Source organism: Microtus pennsylvanicus, chromosome 1, assembly GCF_037038515.1.
Source record: "Microtus pennsylvanicus isolate mMicPen1 chromosome 1, mMicPen1.hap1, whole genome shotgun sequence".
Lineage (NCBI taxonomy): Eukaryota > Metazoa > Chordata > Mammalia > Rodentia > Cricetidae > Microtus > Microtus pennsylvanicus.
Genome location: NC_134579.1, coordinates 87,479,323 through 87,497,763, shown reverse-complemented (window position 1 = coordinate 87,497,763; position 18,441 = coordinate 87,479,323). Strand labels below are relative to the sequence as shown.

At 47.7% G+C, this 18,441-nt stretch overlaps 1 protein-coding gene and 1 pseudogene across 2 annotated transcripts in view; both read left to right on the top strand.

Annotated features, from left to right (window-relative positions):
- Mtus2 (microtubule associated scaffold protein 2) overlaps positions 1–18,441 on the top strand; it is a 363,820-nt gene that overhangs the window by 163,190 nt on the left and 182,189 nt on the right. The window lies entirely within an intron of this gene.
- Positions 707–2,270, top strand: LOC142840177 (U1 small nuclear ribonucleoprotein 70 kDa pseudogene; annotated as a pseudogene).

The window sequence follows — 18,441 nt, the reverse complement described above, 5'->3', positions numbered from 1 at the left end:
CCATATTTCTTGAGGCTGTTATTTCAGGGATCATAAAATGCCTCATAATTTGTATTCATTTTAAGCAATAATGCAGGTGTTTTATGTGACATCCATAAGAAACAATTGACTTATCCGTAAGGAAACTTACCTAGAAGAGATTTGATAGGCGTTGTCAGGCATGGATTTCTGAAAGTGTCGTTAATGCCTCTCACATTAAAGAAAGAAAGAAAACCTGCCCAACCATGTGGAGGTCTGACTAGTTTTTACCTATGCTGGATGCTTGAGTGTCAAGATAGTGATGAATATAGAAGGCAGGAGTCCAGCAGTGAAGAGATTGTACTTATTTGGTTAAAAGTGACTTTCTGGGGTTGGAGAGATGCCTCAGCAGGTAAAACACTTGAGGACCAGAATTCAGATCCTCAGAACCATGGAAAAGTCAAGTGGGCTTCAAGGCTCGGCTGTAATCTCAATGTGGGAGGTGAAGATGGTACCCTGGAGTAAGCTGCCCATTTAGCCAGACTAGCGAGCTCTGGATTCAGTGAGAAATGCTACCTTTATGTGTAAGCTGGAGAGAGATAGAAGAAGACTTCAGCCTGGAGCCTCTACACCCATGGGCACACACATGCATGTATGCCCACACATGGATGAACATGCATAGACACACATACACACTAGCAATAACTACACAAGACTTTACTGTATAAAATTCATTTATATAGATTCGAGACCGGACCCACTCACCGCTTGGTCGCGAGCTGAGGCCGTGCGGGTGGTGAGCAGCGTCCCGGTTTGCACGTACTGCGCGGACCTCTGAAGACAGCTGACTGGAACGCTGCCCAAGTGGAAGCCAGAGCAGGAGGTTTTGTTGGTGAGAGGCGGCCGGGAGGCCTGAGACTAACCGCAGGCTGAGGAGAACGCTGCGCGGTTTAAGAAGATGACACAGTTTCTGCCTCCCAACCTTCAGGCCCTCTTTGCCCCTGGAGACCCCATCCCGTTCCTGCCACCCCTGGAAAAGCTGCCACATGAGAAACATCACAACCATCCTTACTGTGGCATTACACCGTACATCCGAGAATTTGAGGACCCTCGAGATGCCCCTCCTCCAACAAGGGCAGAAACCCGGGAGGAACGCATGGAGAGAAAGAGACGGGAAAAGATTGAATAGAGACAGCAAGAAGTGGAGACAGAGCTGAAAATGTGGGACTCTCACAATGATCCCAATGCTCAGGGCGATGCCTTCAAGACTCTGTTCGTGGCTAGAGTGAACTGACACAACAGAATCTAAGCTTTGAAAAGAGTTTAAGGTGTATGGACCCATCAAAAGAATCCACATGGTATACAGTAAGCACTCTGGGAAACCCCCTGGTTATGCCTTCATCGAGTATGAGCATGAACGAGGCATGAACGAGACATGCACTCCGCTTACAAGCACGCAGATGGCAAGAAGATAGATGGCAGGAGGGTCCTTGTGGATGTGGAGAGGGGCCGGACTGTGAAAGGCTGGAGGCCCCGGCGTCTAGGACGTGGCCATGCTGGGAACAGAAGAGGTGGTGCAGATGTGAACATCAGGCATTCTGGCCGAGAAGACACTCCCCGATATGATGAGAGGCCGGGCCCCTCCCCACTTTCACACAGGGACCGGGACCGTGAGCGGGAGCGCAGAGAAAGAAGCCAAGAACAAGACAAGGAGAGAGAACAGAGACGCTCCCGCTCTTGGGACCGGAGGAGGCGCTCCTGGAGTCGAGACAAGGATGAGCAGCGCAGATCCAGAAAGAGGAGCAAGGACAAGAACCGAGACAGAAAGCGCCGAAGTAGTCGGAGCCGAGAGCGAGCACGCAGGGAGCGGGAGCGAAAAGAGGAGCTTCGAGGTGGTGGTGGCGGCGGCGACGACATGACTGAACCCTCTGAAGCTGGTGATGCAGCTCCTGATGATGGGCCTCCTGGAGAGCTTGGCCCTGATGGCCCAGAGGAGAAGGGCCTGGATCGAGACCGGGAACAACGTAGGAGCCACCGAACGTCGGCAGTGGTCAGGACAATGGGCTAGAAGGGCTAGGTAGTGATGGTCGAGACATGTACATAGAGTCAGAGGGTGGTGATGGGTACATGGATATCTGATGGAGGCAGCTCCCGAATGAAGAAGCTTCCTGTGTTGTGGACATGCTTCTGTTTCGCTGTCTGCCTTCCTAGCCTTTCCACCATGGCTTGTCCTCTGAGGTAGAAGTTTTTTTGTTGTTTTTTGTTCTGATCCCTTGGATTTAAAAATAAAATTAATTTCATGATTAAAAGAATTCATTTATATAAAGAGCTATGTATACAGCCAGCTCTCTGCGTCATAAATTCTACAACCACGGATTCGGTCATCTGCATATTGACGATGCTTGAGAAAACTGTGTGTCCTGAATACAGACACCCTTCCATTCTCGGCATCGTCCCAGATGTAATTCCCTAAAGCAATCATTGACAGAGTGCTTACACTGCCTTAGGCTTGTACGTCATCGAGAGACCGTTTCAGGTCCGTGGATGGGATGCATAGGTTCTGTGTGGAAGGCTTGGTCAAGCAAGCATGGGTCTGGCGTCTTCAGGGGTCTTAGCAATCTCTGTGGACACCAAGGATCAACTATTGATCCGTTTTGGGCAAGTAATGCCATGCTGATACATATTTAAAACATTAAAAGAAATACAGTAATGAAGTTAGGTACTGTACAAGTCTATGTTAGTTAAATGCTGGGTGTGGAAGGACCACAGGGCTTAGGGCACAACTTCAGGTCTTGATTCTGCAGCCCGCTTACTGATTCTCTCTTAATGATTTTTTCCGAACCTCATACCCCACTGTGTTTTGAGAACAAAAGCCTGTCATTGAGCCCCTTTTGTAGGCTGGAAGATATAAAACGCAGCACAATTGGTGTGTGTCGAATCTCTAGATCCTAAGTAAGAATTGTCACAGTCGATGTCCAAGGCAGCCCTTGCATCGAGTCCATGCCTCTGAGTGAGAGCTGGGAATGGCAGGTGAGCTGCTGCCACGGTGTGGGATGGGAAGGGGATCTCAGCCCCTGAGTAGTAGAAAATAGAGGCCGTGGGCTGATGGAGCTCATGGAAGTCCCCCCAATGGGGATTAGACATTAATAAGGGAATTTGTCTTTACCATCCTAATCCCTATGGCCTTCTCACCAGCCAAATGCATAGTTCTGTGTGGTGACAGGAAGAGAATAGCCTGTTATTAATGCTCATCAGGCCATCTGGGAAGAGCTGACGGGCGTCTGCGCCCTCCCTTCTGTGGCATCTGATGGAGCAGGGTTGCCTAGAATTGGCTGCATGAGTTACTCCCCTGTTCCCCAAAGGAAGATGAGTGACTGGGTTAGAAACAGGGTCCCAAACAGAACTGTTTGGTTATCTCTCAGAGCCTGGTGTCAGAGTTTAAGTTTCCACCCACCTGATGGCCGGAAATGGGAGAAACAAAAATGTCCCTTCCCTGAAACAGACTCCTGCCCCTGCCCTGGTGATCCTTGCTTTCTCCTCTTAAACTCTGCAAAAGGACTTTATCGTGCAGGAATGGATTTTAAGAAAAATAGCAAGTCTGGGAGTAGAGAGATGGCTCAGTAGTTAAGAGCATTTGGTGCTTTTCCAGAGGACCTGAGTTCGAGTCTCAGAATCCACATGGTTAGTGGCTCACAACCACCTCTAGCTGCAGGTGTAGGGAACCCAGTGCCCTCTACTGGACTCCATGGGCAACTGCATTCACAGGTGCCTAGACCCATGCACAGACACACATGTACATGTAATTAAAAATAAGTCTTTTTAAAAGTACTTTTAAAAAGTAGCAGGTGTCATTCAGCAGGTGTCATTCACTCATAGAGCACCTGGCCAGCTTGCAGAAGGCCATGTTTCTTTCTAGCACCAGTTAGTACATTAATTGAGATATCATAGGAGCTGTGAAAGGAAAATCAAAGTTAGAGCATATAGAAAATACCCAAGTATTAACTGTCTAGTGCCTGGCTCCATGCCTGCTGAGCATCACACCAATACATGTTCCATGGAATCGTGAGGTTTGCCTAAGCAAGATGCATCAGATTCAACCTCTTGAGTAGCTCCATTGGCTTAAAACCAGTAGCTAACTTCTTGCGTAGTTTGCAACTCAAGTCAAACACACAGGGCTGCCAAGCAAGGTGTGACTGTGGTCAACAGGAGCGAGTCTGACATCAACTTTGTGCCTTCTAAAACGAGAGAGGAAAAATTGATTCCTGGTGTTTTCGTTTTGCACCTTGTGGTGAATCACACAAACCCTTTGTCAAGAACACCATACTGTTTCCACAAGGACAGGCAGCTTTCCTGTGCAGACTTAGGTTGGGTTTTCTTTGTCAAAGCACATTGCGCTCTCAAGACATCAGGGGCACCATGTGCACCTGCTAACTGGAGCCACACTACAACTAACAGCGTCCCACACAGAGTCCTGAGCTGACTCAGTGACAAAACCTAATAAATGGAAACACTGCTTGCCAGTGACTTTGAAGAAAGCCCTGAGGGCTTCTTGCAAACCCTTAGAAAACAGAGAGATTATACATTGTATTTCCTGCAAGGGCCAGCTATTGTGATTTTTTTTCTTTTTGTGAGGCTTCACAAATATGAATGACTGGCCTGGAATGTGCTATGTAGACCATGTTGGTCTCAAATTCCCAGAGATCTGCCTGCCTCTGGCCCTGTTTCCTAGATATTGGTCTTGCTTTTTGTTTGAAATGGTCCTTAAAGTTTGTGATCCTTCGGAAAAGAACCAATGGGCAGTATTCCAAATTCAAAGGAGTCAACTGTGCGCCCATCTGTTTTCTAGTACTGATAGCACTGACCATGGACTGGGCCAGTTGTAGGGGTCCACAGCTCTGGTCCAAGGTCAGGAGGCTACCTCTGCTGCAGGCCTTCTGGCTGGCTTAGTCTTGAGGCAAGCAAGAGAGACACATGGCCAGGCCTGGGAAGCAAAAGTAATCACGTGGACTTACCAAGCCAACGATGAGCGACCCACCCACAAGATAATCGGGTAGCCCAGGATCCACAGACCACGGTAGTGGGTTAATGAGGATGGAGATTTGGTCACCATTTAAAGGTCCTACCTGATCCTGCCTTTTACTGTGTCTTACTGAGGACTAAGCTTCAATATGAGTGTCAGTGGGGCAGAGCACACTGGGAGAAAGGACATTCTCCTTAAGGAGACTTGAGTCTTCATGGTGAAACCTTTGTTACTGACTCTATAGACCATGAGCCATCAGTTCATCTCATTCTTTTAATATTACTTTTAATTGGTCCGGAAGGATTACACATTTACGGCAGGCCACTGTATGACTGCATGTAACACACAGCTTATTCCTGACAAAGGGTCTGTTGTTCAGTGGGCTGTGAAGACGTGAAAGCACATAGGCTCCCCTTGCCTTCCCCTAAGAACGTATGGGGATACATGCCTGCCCCACGCTGGTCTATCTTAGTTCCTTACCTCTGGGATTCCAGAAATTTCAGTCCCACCTAACAGTTCACACCAGTAGCCACACCCGGAGCCCTTGCCACCTCCAACTGCTCCTTCTCCTTGCTGATTTGTGACTAGCCCTGCAGCCTCCTCTCTCAACCTGTGTTCTGTGTCTATACCACCTGTCCCTCCAGTTCTTACCGGACTGCTCTCCACCTCTCTGTGCCTGCCATTAGCTCCTCCTTTCCTGTCTCTGTCAAGTCCTAAACAACTCTCTTCAGCAGGGCTGTGACTCTCTGCCCCTTAAAACAGTCGGGTAGAAGACCCCGGGGAGGAGTCTTGCCTTTCTGCTTTGGAGCTCTATGGCTTTGGGGCTCAGTTGGCCTCTGTGTGGCAGTTCTCCATCGGCCTGTGCAGTCACTGGTTCCTGTGTCCCAGGGCAATGGGAGGAAAAGGCATCGTGTGGGTCCTGAACACCACAGCGATTCCTCCTGGTCACCACGTTTAGCCAGGGTGCAGAGCCGTAACCCCCAGCAGTGGCATCTTCACAGCCCAGCCTCTGGAGCTTCCCTGGGTTTCCTGCATCTGGTACTCCCCTGCTTCCTCCTACCCACACTTGGCTTGGTCTCAGCCCTTACTGGTGCTTCTTCTGAGAAACCATACCTGATTTCAGTCTCCTCCTTAGAATAAGCATCCTGTCTTCCCATGCTTGCTGGACTTCTCTGTGTATGACAACATGGCCAGACTAGGCTGCTGATGCTCAGTCCAGTACTGACCTAGTACCCAGTTAGTTACTCGTGAGTCGCCAATCCAGGTATAATTTTTCACTCAAGCGCTAGGGGGGTCCTCTGAATGTGTGGTTAGGACCAAATCCATTGAGTCTCAGACTCTGGATGGGCTTTGTCCAGCCATCTTAGCATCCATCAAACTCCAAAGCAAGTCTTTCCGGAAGAAATTATCCTTTATAAGTAACTTTTCATGCCAAATACCTCCTAAAAGACAAGTTGTTGCTCTCCTCCCCTGCAAACGGAAGCCCCTCTGCTCATTGTCTTGTTCATGGCCTCTTGGTCTCATCATGAAAGGTGACCACTGCCTTCCCTGTGTCCTTCGCTCACGGTCCTCAGAGAATGAGTGGATGTTTTAGTCAGTGTTGCTGTTGCTGTGACGAACATCACGACCAAAAGTAGACTGGGGAGGAGAGGGTTTATTTTGCTCCCAGTTCATCAACAGCAGTGAGGGCAGGAACTCACACAGGGCAGGAACCTGCAGGCAGGAGCTGATGCAGAGGCCATGGAGGGGTGCTGCTTACTGGCTTGCTCCCCATGGCTTGCTCAGCCTGCTTTCTTATAGAACCCAGTGCCACCAGCCCAGAGATGTCACCACCCACAATGGGCTGGGACCTCCTCCATCTATCACTGATTAAGGAAATAGACCTTATGGGGGCATTTTCTCCACTGAGATCCTCTCCCTCCTTTCAGATGACTCCAAAAAACCAGCCAGCAGAGTGGGTCAATTACGGATCAGTCAGCTCTAATGTAAAAACCACAAGTCCAGAATCTTAAGTGTTGAGTATCAACATGCTGTCTATGGGAAAAATTTGACAACTAACCTCATGTGACAGGCCACGTTGTGCAGTGGCACTGAAAGAACTGTGACAGAGGTGGAAAACACTCAACTTTTGCCTCAGGCTTGAATTGTGTCCCCAGCGTACCTCACTTTATCCCTTTTTTTCTTTCTATTGCTTCAGCAAAGAGCACAACTAAAACCCAGTTAGAAGAAAGGGCTTATTTCATCTTACAGGTTGCAGTCCATTGTCTGGAGATCTCCAGAAGGAACCTGGAGGCAGAAAACATGGAGGAATCCTGCTTACTGGCTTCCTTCTTCTGGCTTGCTCGGCTACCTTTCTTACACAGCCCAGGCCCACCTGCCTAGGAATGGTGCTGCCCACAGTGGGCTGGGTCCTCCTGTATCAGTTAGCAACCAAGAACATGCCCCACGGGCCAGTCTGATGGAGGCAGTTCCTCAGTTGAGGCTCCCTATTCCCAGATGCGTTAGGTTGACAACAGAACGTAAGATATTATTATTCATGCACAGGCATTCCAGACCCTGAAAGACTTTGAAATGTGTGGCTCTCCTTCTGGTCCCAGGCATTTTAGATCAGAGCTGCAGGTTCCTGATTGAGGTCATGATTTGTCCTTTGCAATTCTCTGCAGCCCGTTTGGGGTTTGGGCTCGGTGGTTTGCCCGCGTGTGACTCATTTTGGATGAGAGCAACTTATAAACAGCTGCCGAGAGCTGGGAGATTTTTTCCCCCTGACCTCATGCTTCGCTGGGATTTTTCTTTTTCTATAATAGGATTCTTTGAGAATTCTGGCACGAGGTTTGTTTTGAAACCCAGCAGAGGCCAGATCTGCTCCCAGAGATGCTGGGGGAAGATTAGTGATGCCTCTCCTCCGAGGCCCAGATTGTTCCCTCGTGCTAGCAGGCAGCATTTCTGATTCCCCTTTGGAAGCTGCACTGCTTTGACCATGTTTCTACTGCCTCTCTATTGATCTAGCTGCTTAACAGAGTCCAGAGCCTGACCTCTGCTTTTTTTCTGCCATGCCTGGCTCCCATGGTCCAGAACCCTTTCCAGACACAAGTAACATCAAGAAAGACCCTATTTTTAGACTGGACATTGTGAGTCTGAAAACTGGCTGATTCGCTTTCCCTGTGATAGTTTTGTCAAATTTGGGACACGTTGGACTTATCAATTCAGATGTGTCCTTGTATTGTTTGGATCTGGAGACGTTTGTAGGAACTAAATATGGCTTCTGGGTTGGGGGGAAACCCCGGAGTGGGACCCTTCTCCTATTCCAAGGCTCTCATTCTTCGTGGCTCTGGTTTAAGTCCCAGGAGAGCCACCGGGTGCTCAGACTGTAGAGTCGGTGAATCCCTAGAGGATCTTGTTCAGCCCCTGTGCGCCTCCCCGGCCCCAAGAGAGAAGAGCATAGTGCCAAGAGGGATTTAGAGGGCCGAGAGCTTCATGAGATTGTTAGAAATTGTGGGGACGTCCACAGTGCCGCAGTCAACAAGGAGCAGGTGGACTGGAGCTGGGGTGCAGAGGGAATGAGAGTCTCCAGACGGGTGTGTGTGTGACTTAATCTTGAACTCACATCACTGAGTGGAAGGCTCAGCAGTGTTGTTCCCTCCCAGAATGTGACCATTCCTGAGTGACTCGCACCATGCAAGGGGATGAAGTGCCAAGGTGGTTCCCCTCTTAGAACTTTTCATCTGTCAAAAGACTGACTGATTTATTCAAAAGCCAAACGAAGTTTGTAAAAAAATCTAGGCACAAAATTTATGTCATTCTGACTGCAGTATAGGCCGGCTCTGATCTTGTGGGGGAGACAGTATTGACATAGACAGCGTGGGGGTAAATCTCTGCTGACAGTAGAGGGTTCTTGCTACCCAAGCTTTAGTTTGTCCATGTGTGAAATGGGAACAAAAATCCCATCCTCTCTGCCATGGGTGGAGATTTTGAGAATTGCCTTTAGTAAGTGTTTATTGAATACATCCTGTATGCCACATAGCTTGTGACGGGGCTGTAAATGCAGACCTGGACAAACTGTGTTAGCTCCATTTCTACCACCGTGATAAACACCATGACCAAAAGCAGCTTGGGGAGGAAAGGGTTCATTTGGTTTACATGTCTCTGTCATCATAGATCATCATTGAGGGAAGTCAGGGCAGGAACCATGCAGGAACACTGCTCACCAGCTTGCTCTCCATGGCTTTCTCAGGGTTCACTTTCTTATCTAACTCAGGACACCTGCCCAGGGGTGGAACTACCCATAGTGAGCTGGACCTTCCCACGTCAATCATTCATCAAGAAACTACCCAATAGAGTTGCTTAGAAGCCAGTCTGAAGGAGGTGTGTTGATTGCCTTTGGGGGGTTACTTAGTCTAGGGTTAGTAACCTGCCTGGCAGTTCAGTTATTCCAGGGTCCCGGAGAGGCACTATCTGTAATATATGAGCTAAGAGAGAGGAAGGAGGCCATTCTAAGTTTGTCAGAGCCTCCGTTTATTAGAGATGGGGTACAGCTTATATAGGGTAAGGAGTTGGGGGATGGGCACAGGGGCCTGGGCTCCATGGTTCACGTTGGTCACATGGTCCGTGTTGGTCACGTAGCCAGGAGGTTACCTTCGGTCAGGTCACCTAGGCCAGGAAGTCACGAGTTGACACACCTAGTTCTTTAGACAGTTTGGAATGTGGGGTGGGTTCCTAACAGATAGCCCTCCATTAACAGCCAATTTGGGTGTGGGGTAGGCTCTGTCAATAGAACGATTCCTAACACAATTAGGGGTGTGGGGTTCTCTGCAGACTCCCCAGGGTGATGGTTCCTGCAATGATTTTAGGAGGAAATTGGCCCCTGACAGAGGTGGTTCCTCAGTGGAGGTCCTCTCTTCCCAGGTGACACCACTTGGTGTTGAGCTGACAAAACTCATCAGTATTGATCAGGGGACCCATAGTTTTCAGGAACTTCAGCCTGGCAGGGAGGTCAATATTAATCCGTTGTTTATAGGATGCGGTGGTTGGAGATGCCTGGGTCCAGAGTGAGTGGGAGTTCTGGAAAGGTGGCTTGGGAGAGCAGAGGTGATAGAGGAAAACGAACCCGAAAGGAACACTTAGAGGTTGCAGATGGCATGGACAGCAATGTGAAATCAAGCGGGCATGGCACACCTAGCAGCGAGATGGCTACTAGGTTCAAGGGACACACTGCCACGGCAGGCATGTGGACCTGGGCAATGAAGGATGGATGCCAGGCGATACGGTGCTCCAAGAGCCAGCAAGGGATATGTCATATTTGTAGGTGAAAAACTATGCCAGAGGCAGTGTAGAAGAGGGTCAGAGTTAGCTGAAGCTAGAGAAACAGAGACCAGGTCAGACTAGCCCCGGGGACAGGGGACAGGCCAGTCACTAGGCAATAGGAGGATGGAGAAGAAAGCATGTGTATAGGAGAGCCTTAGAGATGTCTCACTTTGTACTGGTGGAGTACTAGAAAGTGTAAGGATATAAAGGCATACCATTTCATATACACTGAAGCTCAGCAAAGTGGTCTCACAACGCTCAGTGTCCCAGTGGTAAGTGAATTACATCTCAATGAAAAGGAAAGAACTGTTAATATCTATCTGAGTGCAGATAAACATTTCCGCACTAGGGGATAGTTAGGGCATCTCCAAAAGGCTGGTTGTGTGTCACTCCAGGTTCTAGAATCCTTAATAGGCGTGAGAGGGCTGGTCATAGGACACTGGACTCTTTCTCCTCCTCTTCCTCCGCCTTCTGTCCTCTGATCCCTCTTCCTGCTTCCCCCTTCTTCCCTCCTCCTCTCTTCGGTCTCTTCTTTCTCTCTCTAGTGGCTGCTTGCTTAGCCTTACCCTTTCACAGTGATGTGCTGCGCCACCACAGGCCCAAAACTCTGTGGCTGATCAGTCGTGAACTGAAACTTCCCAGATGTGCAAATCAACCTTTTTTCTTTTTTCTCTTTAAGTTGATTATCTCGTGTATTTTATTACAGTATCAAAAACTGACATTTCCAAACTCAGCAATGAAGGTCTCCGAATGATGGCCCTTGGGAATTTTACTTTATTTTGTTCCTTTTCTTCTCACCACTATGCACGTTTTTGATTCAGCCACATAATGCTCACAGGCGGGTATATTATAAATATACTACCTACTGCTACATACACTAACTTCTCCTTAAGGTGCTATTGTTCCAAGGCCTTGGTGCTTTGCTTGTATGTAAAATTCAGCAACTGTTAAACACATTCAGTGATTAAATGAGAAACAAAAGGAAAAGGGACCCCTTATCTTTGGCACTCTTGTATTCTCTATCAAAAAATGGTGCTCTTCTAAAAGAAAATAGCAAATAATAAAGCAAAGAAATTGCTTTGAGAAAACTGCCCTAAAATGTGGATCCTGGTAAAACGTTTCTTTGGGTTTTTCTAAGCATGGCAAGCACAATTTCACAGAATTATGGATGCTGTGCACTCTCAATGGCTTATAAATATTTAGTGCCAAGATTACTAATAAATCCAGAGATCGCTGTGGAACTATTTTTCCTTGGCAGTCCGTTTTTTTTTTTTGTTGTTGTTGTTGTCTTTGTTTTATTTTTTTCATCCCGAGACAATTCAGAAAGGGCTGACAGTCATTTAGCCGTGTTATTTGGGAGAACTATTATTTTGTATTTCTGTCATTGGGCCAGGGCATGGGTTTCATGTGAACAATTCTCAGTTTTCTCTTACAACTGGAGTTACAAAGCAGCCAACTGGGGCTCCGCATGGCAGGTTCCCCTGGGAAGAGCCTGGGGAGCCATCTTCCCCTTGGACCCATCTCCAGGAAATCTGCCGTGTCTTGCACACAGCATTGTTAGTTATTGTATTAGTTGGTGCAATGTGGCTGTGATGGGAGGAGCTTGGTTGACAGTGCGAGTGTCCATGGCTGACGATGGGCGTGTCCATGGCTGACGATGGGTGTGTCCATGGCTGACGATGGGCGTGTCCATGGCTGACGATGGGCGTGTCCATGGCTGACGATGGGCGTGTCCATGGCTGATGATGGGCGTGTCCATGGCTGATGATGGGCGTGTCTATGGCTGATGGTGGGCGATGGGCGTGTCAGCGCCTAGACTCTAGAGCTCCAGAGAGAACTCCCCCTACGCTTTGCTTCACTTGACATAGTGAAACAGAAAATTGCTCTCCTCAGAAGGAGCCAGGTGTTGTGGTCAGTGGTAGAGGAGCAGAGTGTTATGGCCTGCTACGGACAGAAAAAAAAAAAAGCCTTTTTGATTTTTGTTGTTTTGTTTGTTTGTTTTTGTTTTTCGAGACAGAAGTTTTCTGTATACTGGCCCTAGCTGTCCTGGAACTAGCTCTGTATACCAGGCTGGCCTCGAACTCTCAGAGATCCTTCTGCCTGCCTCTGCCCCCTGAGTGCTAGCTGTTTGGTTTTTATGCATAGACTGCCTGAAGCCCTGTCTGCTGCTGTTCACTGCCACGGGGAAGTGGTGCAGACTGTGTTTCAGAGAGCCTTGCTTTCTGTAGTGTGAATTGAAGAGCCAGGTTAGCCGGGTTGTGTTGTCCGGAAATGCAGAGGACAGGATGGACGGAGTCCAAGAAAAGTCAGGATTTGGCTGTTCTCTCAGTGCCCTTCACTGAAGACTCTGGACTGTGGATTTTGAGGAACTTGTGGGTTTCCAACAGTCTGTCACAGCATTACTGTAGTTGACAGACAGCTGACACATCCCTTTTTGGGGGGGGCGGGGCTACAGTTTTCCTTTTCAGTAACAGTTTGGTCTCAAGATCCCTGGCAAGTGGTTGTGTTTGAATGGCATCAGAAGGCCTTCGCTCCAATTCTCCCAACTCCTCCTTCCACTGAAGTCCGAACCTTGGCTTTTATTCGCCTGACCCTCAGGGTTGTATGGTCGCTGTCTCTGTCTCCTCTCTCTCCCTTGTTCACTCTGCCGAGTGACTCTGCCCTTCGTTCTGTTCCAGGCTCACTGCTCCCTGAGGCCCTGGGTGCTGATCCCCAGATCGGCAGTAATGGGCCAGCTTCTGCTCATATTTCATCTGCTCACGTGGCCTTCTGTGCTGCCCCATGTCAATGTCAGCTGCCCCTCTACCCAATGCCTGTAGCTCTCTGCCTCTTTATCCTCTGGCGTGCTTACCCTTCCTATGTTTATTACACATAGCAATCTAGACCTGGAACTTCCTCGTTCTGTATGTGTCAAGTATCATCCAGTTCTCTCTGTGCTAAGAGATTTAATCCTGTCCTTTTGTTCTAGAACTCTGAGATTTCATCCGTGTGTGTGTGCATGTTATGTATAACTGCATACTTTAATTATAATTTTTGTATATACTTTATATATAACTATAAACTTTATTGAATGAACAAAATAACCTTGACAATTATAATCTGATCCTGGCTGAGCAATTTCAATATCACTAAGATGTCTGTTCTACCCAGAATCTTTTGTGAACTCCCTAATACCATATTTAAGTTCCTAATTAAGTCCCCCCTACTTGTTTTAGAACTGGGGTATGATACACAGCAAATTTTATCATTTTAACTTAAATGTCATTTTTCTGGGGAGACATGACTTAATCCACTTATCCAATAGTGTGCCCACAGCAGACACACACACACTCACACACAATTATGTCCACTCAGTTCAGCTTGGAGAAGTAATTGATTTAACTAGGATTACTTGTGGAAGCATGGGATGGGGTGCTGGACCACAGGAACTTGGTCAACTGATCACTGTTGTGACTTGGCAGTCGCATCACTGAGAAAGAGTCCTCGCCTCAGCCATTGTTAACCATTAATTTATTCTCGGGAAGGAGAGGAGCCTGTGTGCTGCCTCATGAGTCCTGTGAATCTCTCTGCAGGGTGGTCTCCCTCATGAATCTGGTGAGCTCTGCTTCCACAAGGGAATGTTAACAGGCCCGGTCTCGTGAGAGTCCATGTGGAAAAGCACAGTTTCTCAAATCTCAAGAGGGCAAGATCATATCTTACCCAGAGGACAGAGTTTCACAGCTTTCGGTTCCTTCCTCCGGCTCTTGCTTTGTGTCTGCCTTCTCTTCTGCGGTGTTCCCTGCGCCTTGCAGGGGAGGCTGCAGGGGTAATATTATTTTCTACCATTTTGGGCTGAGCAATGGAACCCCTGAGTTACAGAAATGTTCACTCATTCTTAGCACTTTGACTGGCTTGGGGAGGGGGTGTCTCCATAGTAACCAGAGCCCACTGCAGAAAAAGATTTCCTGAAGAAGACAAAGAGCAGCAATAATATGTGCACACAAATGTTTAGAAAACAATTCAGAACAACAGTGGTACCTTCCCCACCAGGGCCTTAGGTTTTTGTTTTGGTTTTTGGTGCAGCATATGGATTTCCTTCTGTGGTGTAGACCTTAAATCCAACTGGAGAACAGATGGTTATCCCCATAGCGAGCATACCATTATTGCACCAGCGAGCATGCTTTGCCTGGCGTGGTGGAGGTGTAGCGTACAGGGTCCATGACCAAGCAGGACTGCTTGTGATGAGTAAGCCCTAGGAGCTTGTGATTGCCTTCTAGTACTGTGAATGCTAGCCAGCCCGGAGGAAGTGCGCAGCCTGGTCTCCCCGCATCTTACAGTTAAATCGTGTGCTATTTCACCAGTAACACCTTATTATCTAGTTATAGCATGCACCAGTGCTAACACTCTGATGTTTTGGGGGGCCTTGGGGTTACCTACGCCAAGAACTTGTAGAAAGGTAGCCCACCCATGGAGCTGGGATTTGCATGCAATAACTCCGTGGATTCTGGGAGTGTTTTTTTTTTTCTACCTAAAGAGTACTCTTCGTATTTAAGTTCCTTAACTGGGGTTTTTGTTTTTATAGGGACCCTGTTGTCAGGGTCCCTTTTACAATCTTGATGGCATCACACTTGTGTGCAGTGCACTGTGACCCTGTCACTCCACAGTTCCCTCATCCACCTCCAAGTCCTGCAACCCTTCTTCCCGGTTGGTCCCCTCTCCCTCCCTCTCCACCTCTTTCTTAGTCCCACGGACTCAGCCACAGCCTGTGCGTTCACGATCGCAATAATCACCGTTCACATCAATCACACGACCTCTCCTCCTCACCTCACTGTTTGCATAGAACATCTCCGTTCTGTTTTGTTTTTCACTTGCAGCCTCTTTGTGTCTTTGAATCCTAAGTGATCTTGTAGACTGCATCTATGTGGGCCCTGTTGGTTTGTCTGTCACCGAGCTGTTCGTCTGTCTTTTGAGTGGAGAGTTTGGCTCATTTATAGTTACAGTAATTACCAGCAAGGAGGGTCGTGTCCCGTGTGCTGTCTGTTTCCGGTGTGCTTTACATTTCCTGGACTGTTGTAATTTTCTTTATATGAATTACTTTTGTAGTGAAGTGTCATAATTCCTTTTCTATTTCCTTTTTTTATACACTAGCTATTTTATTTGCGGTTACTGTGGGGATTACACTAACACCCTAAAACTTTAATTCGATTTATAGCAGTTTAGTGGCATGCTAAAACTCTGCTCCTTCACCATGTCTATGTCACAAAATTGCATTTTGCACACATGTTCAGATACACATACTACTGTTTTTAATCCCTTAATCACTTAAATATGAAGAAAAAACACTGAGTTACAATCCAATGCTTCAATAATGAAAAAAATGTAAACTAATAATGTGTTTGGTTTTTGAGACAGGGTCTTTCTACGCAGCTCTGTCTAACCTGGAACTTGCTACGTAGACTATGGGGGCCTTTAACTCACAGAGATCTCCCTGCCTTTGCCTCCCAGATGCTGAGATGAACGTCTCGTGCCACTAGGCATGGCTTTGCTAGTTGCTGTTTAAACATGGTTGGTCCTCCTCAGTCTCGTAGCACACAGGCTGGTGTTGTGTGGCTTTGGTGGATGCCTGTGTGTCTGCTTTATTCAGAGATTTGATTCTTCATGCAGCGTGAAGTTGCTCTCTGGAGTTCTTTCGGTCCCACGCCTTTGCATTTTCTGCAGGACAGGTCTGGTGGAGAGAAATTGGCTCGTCTAGAAAGATCTGAATTTGTCTTTCACTCATGTGGAGGGAGTGTTCTCACCAAGTATGGAGTGATGATGTCACGAAGTGCATGTTTTGGTTTGTTTCCTTGCATCCGGCTTGCAGTTGTACCATGGTGATGTGTTGAGAGTACCCCAGGCTGGTGTCCCCTGGAGAGCTTTGGATCCACCTGCAGACCTGGAAGATCAAGTCCTGACTAGAGGGCTGGGATGGTCAGTCCTGCACCCTCGCCTCTGGGGACTCTGGAAGTAGGTCATGATGCTCCACCCTCCTGGGTCTGCAGTACGTGTGCCGTCTTGTCTGTGTTCTTTGGGAATTCCTTTTTAATCGTGATGTGTGTCAGGAAAGCATCTGGGTTCCCTAAGCTGCTCTCTGAACCTCTGATTTAAAACTGATCTTTTCAGAAATACGGATGATGATATAATACCTGTGACTAAGACTTGCAACTTGAGGTCAGGGTACAGTGCTGTGCAGTTGGGATCTTCTGCTAGATTGTGTCAAAACTGATACTGTCTACCCCTCCCAATTTTATTCCCACCCCACCCCTATCTTAGAGTCAGTTAATCGCTGATGGTTCAGCAGGAAGTGAAAGGACCCTGTGAGCCGCCTCCCTACCCATAGCTGACTGTTGTGCAGACTCGGACTATGTGAGGCAAGCGCCGGAGGCCCTGGCTCTGTAAGTTCATGAACGCCGCCACCATACCATGCTTAGAAGATGGCGCTCTGCAGCCCTTCCTGCCCTCTTCCATCTCTTCCGTTCTTTCTATCCCCATCTCCACCGTGTTTTCTGAGTCCTAAGGAGTGATACAAATGTCTTGTCAGGGGCTGAGCCCTCACCTGTCCTTTAGTCTCAGCATGGTGCGCACCCATGGCTCTCTGAACTCACCTCTGTTTCCTGAAAAGAAAGGCATCTCTGGGTGAGAGGGACGTTTTTCTCGGGCCATAAACACAGACATGCATCAAACTGGGTGAACAGCAGTATTAAGTTCCCTCTGGAGCCAAAGTCCTCCTTGGCTGGTTTTTTTTTTTAATAGATTTACAGTACCGAGGCATGATTCCATCTTGTGGAACACAACTTCCCACATAATGGTGCCAGAAAGCAAACAAGAGAGCAGGGAGGGGATTAGGGACAAGATGCTACCTTCCCAGGTCTTCCTCCAACTAGGCTTCGGCTCCTAAGAGCACCCCCCACCCAATACCCTCAGTGGATACACATGGGACATGGCCTTTGGGGGACATTTCAATCCAAATGATGACCCTTGAATCAAGTCTAACATTATCCTTGCTCAGGAGAATTGATGTGGGTGGGTAGTACAGACCAGGGTGGGTATAGAGACTCCTCAGGAGTTCCCTGGCCCCTTCAGCCAGCAGAGATGAGTGACGTTATATTCAGAACTAAACTGATGGTTGGGCATACACTGTATTCATGTTTGGTTGAAGCAACAGAAGCAGAGAAAACTTGATTAGACCTCATTGCAAACTCTGCCCACCTGTATTTCCAGCCTGCAGAGGTTGAGCATCACATGTATGACAGAGACTGGAGGTCACAGTGAGAAGCTTAAAACTAACGTGCATTCCGTGTGGCTGAGCAGACAGACAGAAGGAAATGTGTTCATAACTCAGGGTGGCTAAGCAGGATCAGGCTAAGTAGAAGGCACCCCAGAAACACACAAGAAAGTGTCTCCCTTTGATGGGATGACAGAGAAGGTTCACGTAAATTTTCTGAAGGCTGTGTGGAAAGTGCTCAGACAGGCAGGGACAGGCGACTTGTTCCAAGGTGTTAGGAACTTAACCCCAGTTTTTAACCAATGAGCCATCTCTACAGCCTCGGTATGACATTCTCCAACCCTTGTGTCAGCTCGTCAATGGTGAGATTAAGCCGCCAGATCAGGGCTATTCCTGAAGAAGAATTGATGAGGGCTTGTGCCCAGCTATTGTGTGGCATAGACACAAGCAAATGGAAGGCATAGGAAACTACAGGGAATGTACAGGTTGCCAAGGCTGATGAGGGTTCTACCTGCCTTTTCTAAATACTGCATTCGATATCTCTCCGATGATGTATATTAAAGTAAACATATAGGACTACTTGGAAAACGTTTTTCTGTCTCTTCCTTCTTACCCCCAAATGGAATTTTTATAGAAAGCCTTACCTCTGGGTATTACTTAGCTAACCAAGGTAACTGACGTGAAGCGCTGATTATGTGGAAGTCTGAGTGAGATGATTATTCCTGACGACAGATTGAGAAACGACGTTCTCCTGTGGATTCGAGCTGCTTTGGAGAAAGGAAATTTGTACAAACCCCTTCATAGACGCTAATGGGGCACCTTAGGAATTGCCGTCTCACCTGTGAAATAATTAGTTGGAGAGACGTAGCCAGCTCATGGAAATAGCTGATGTCACGAAATTATTTAAGTTAATAAACAC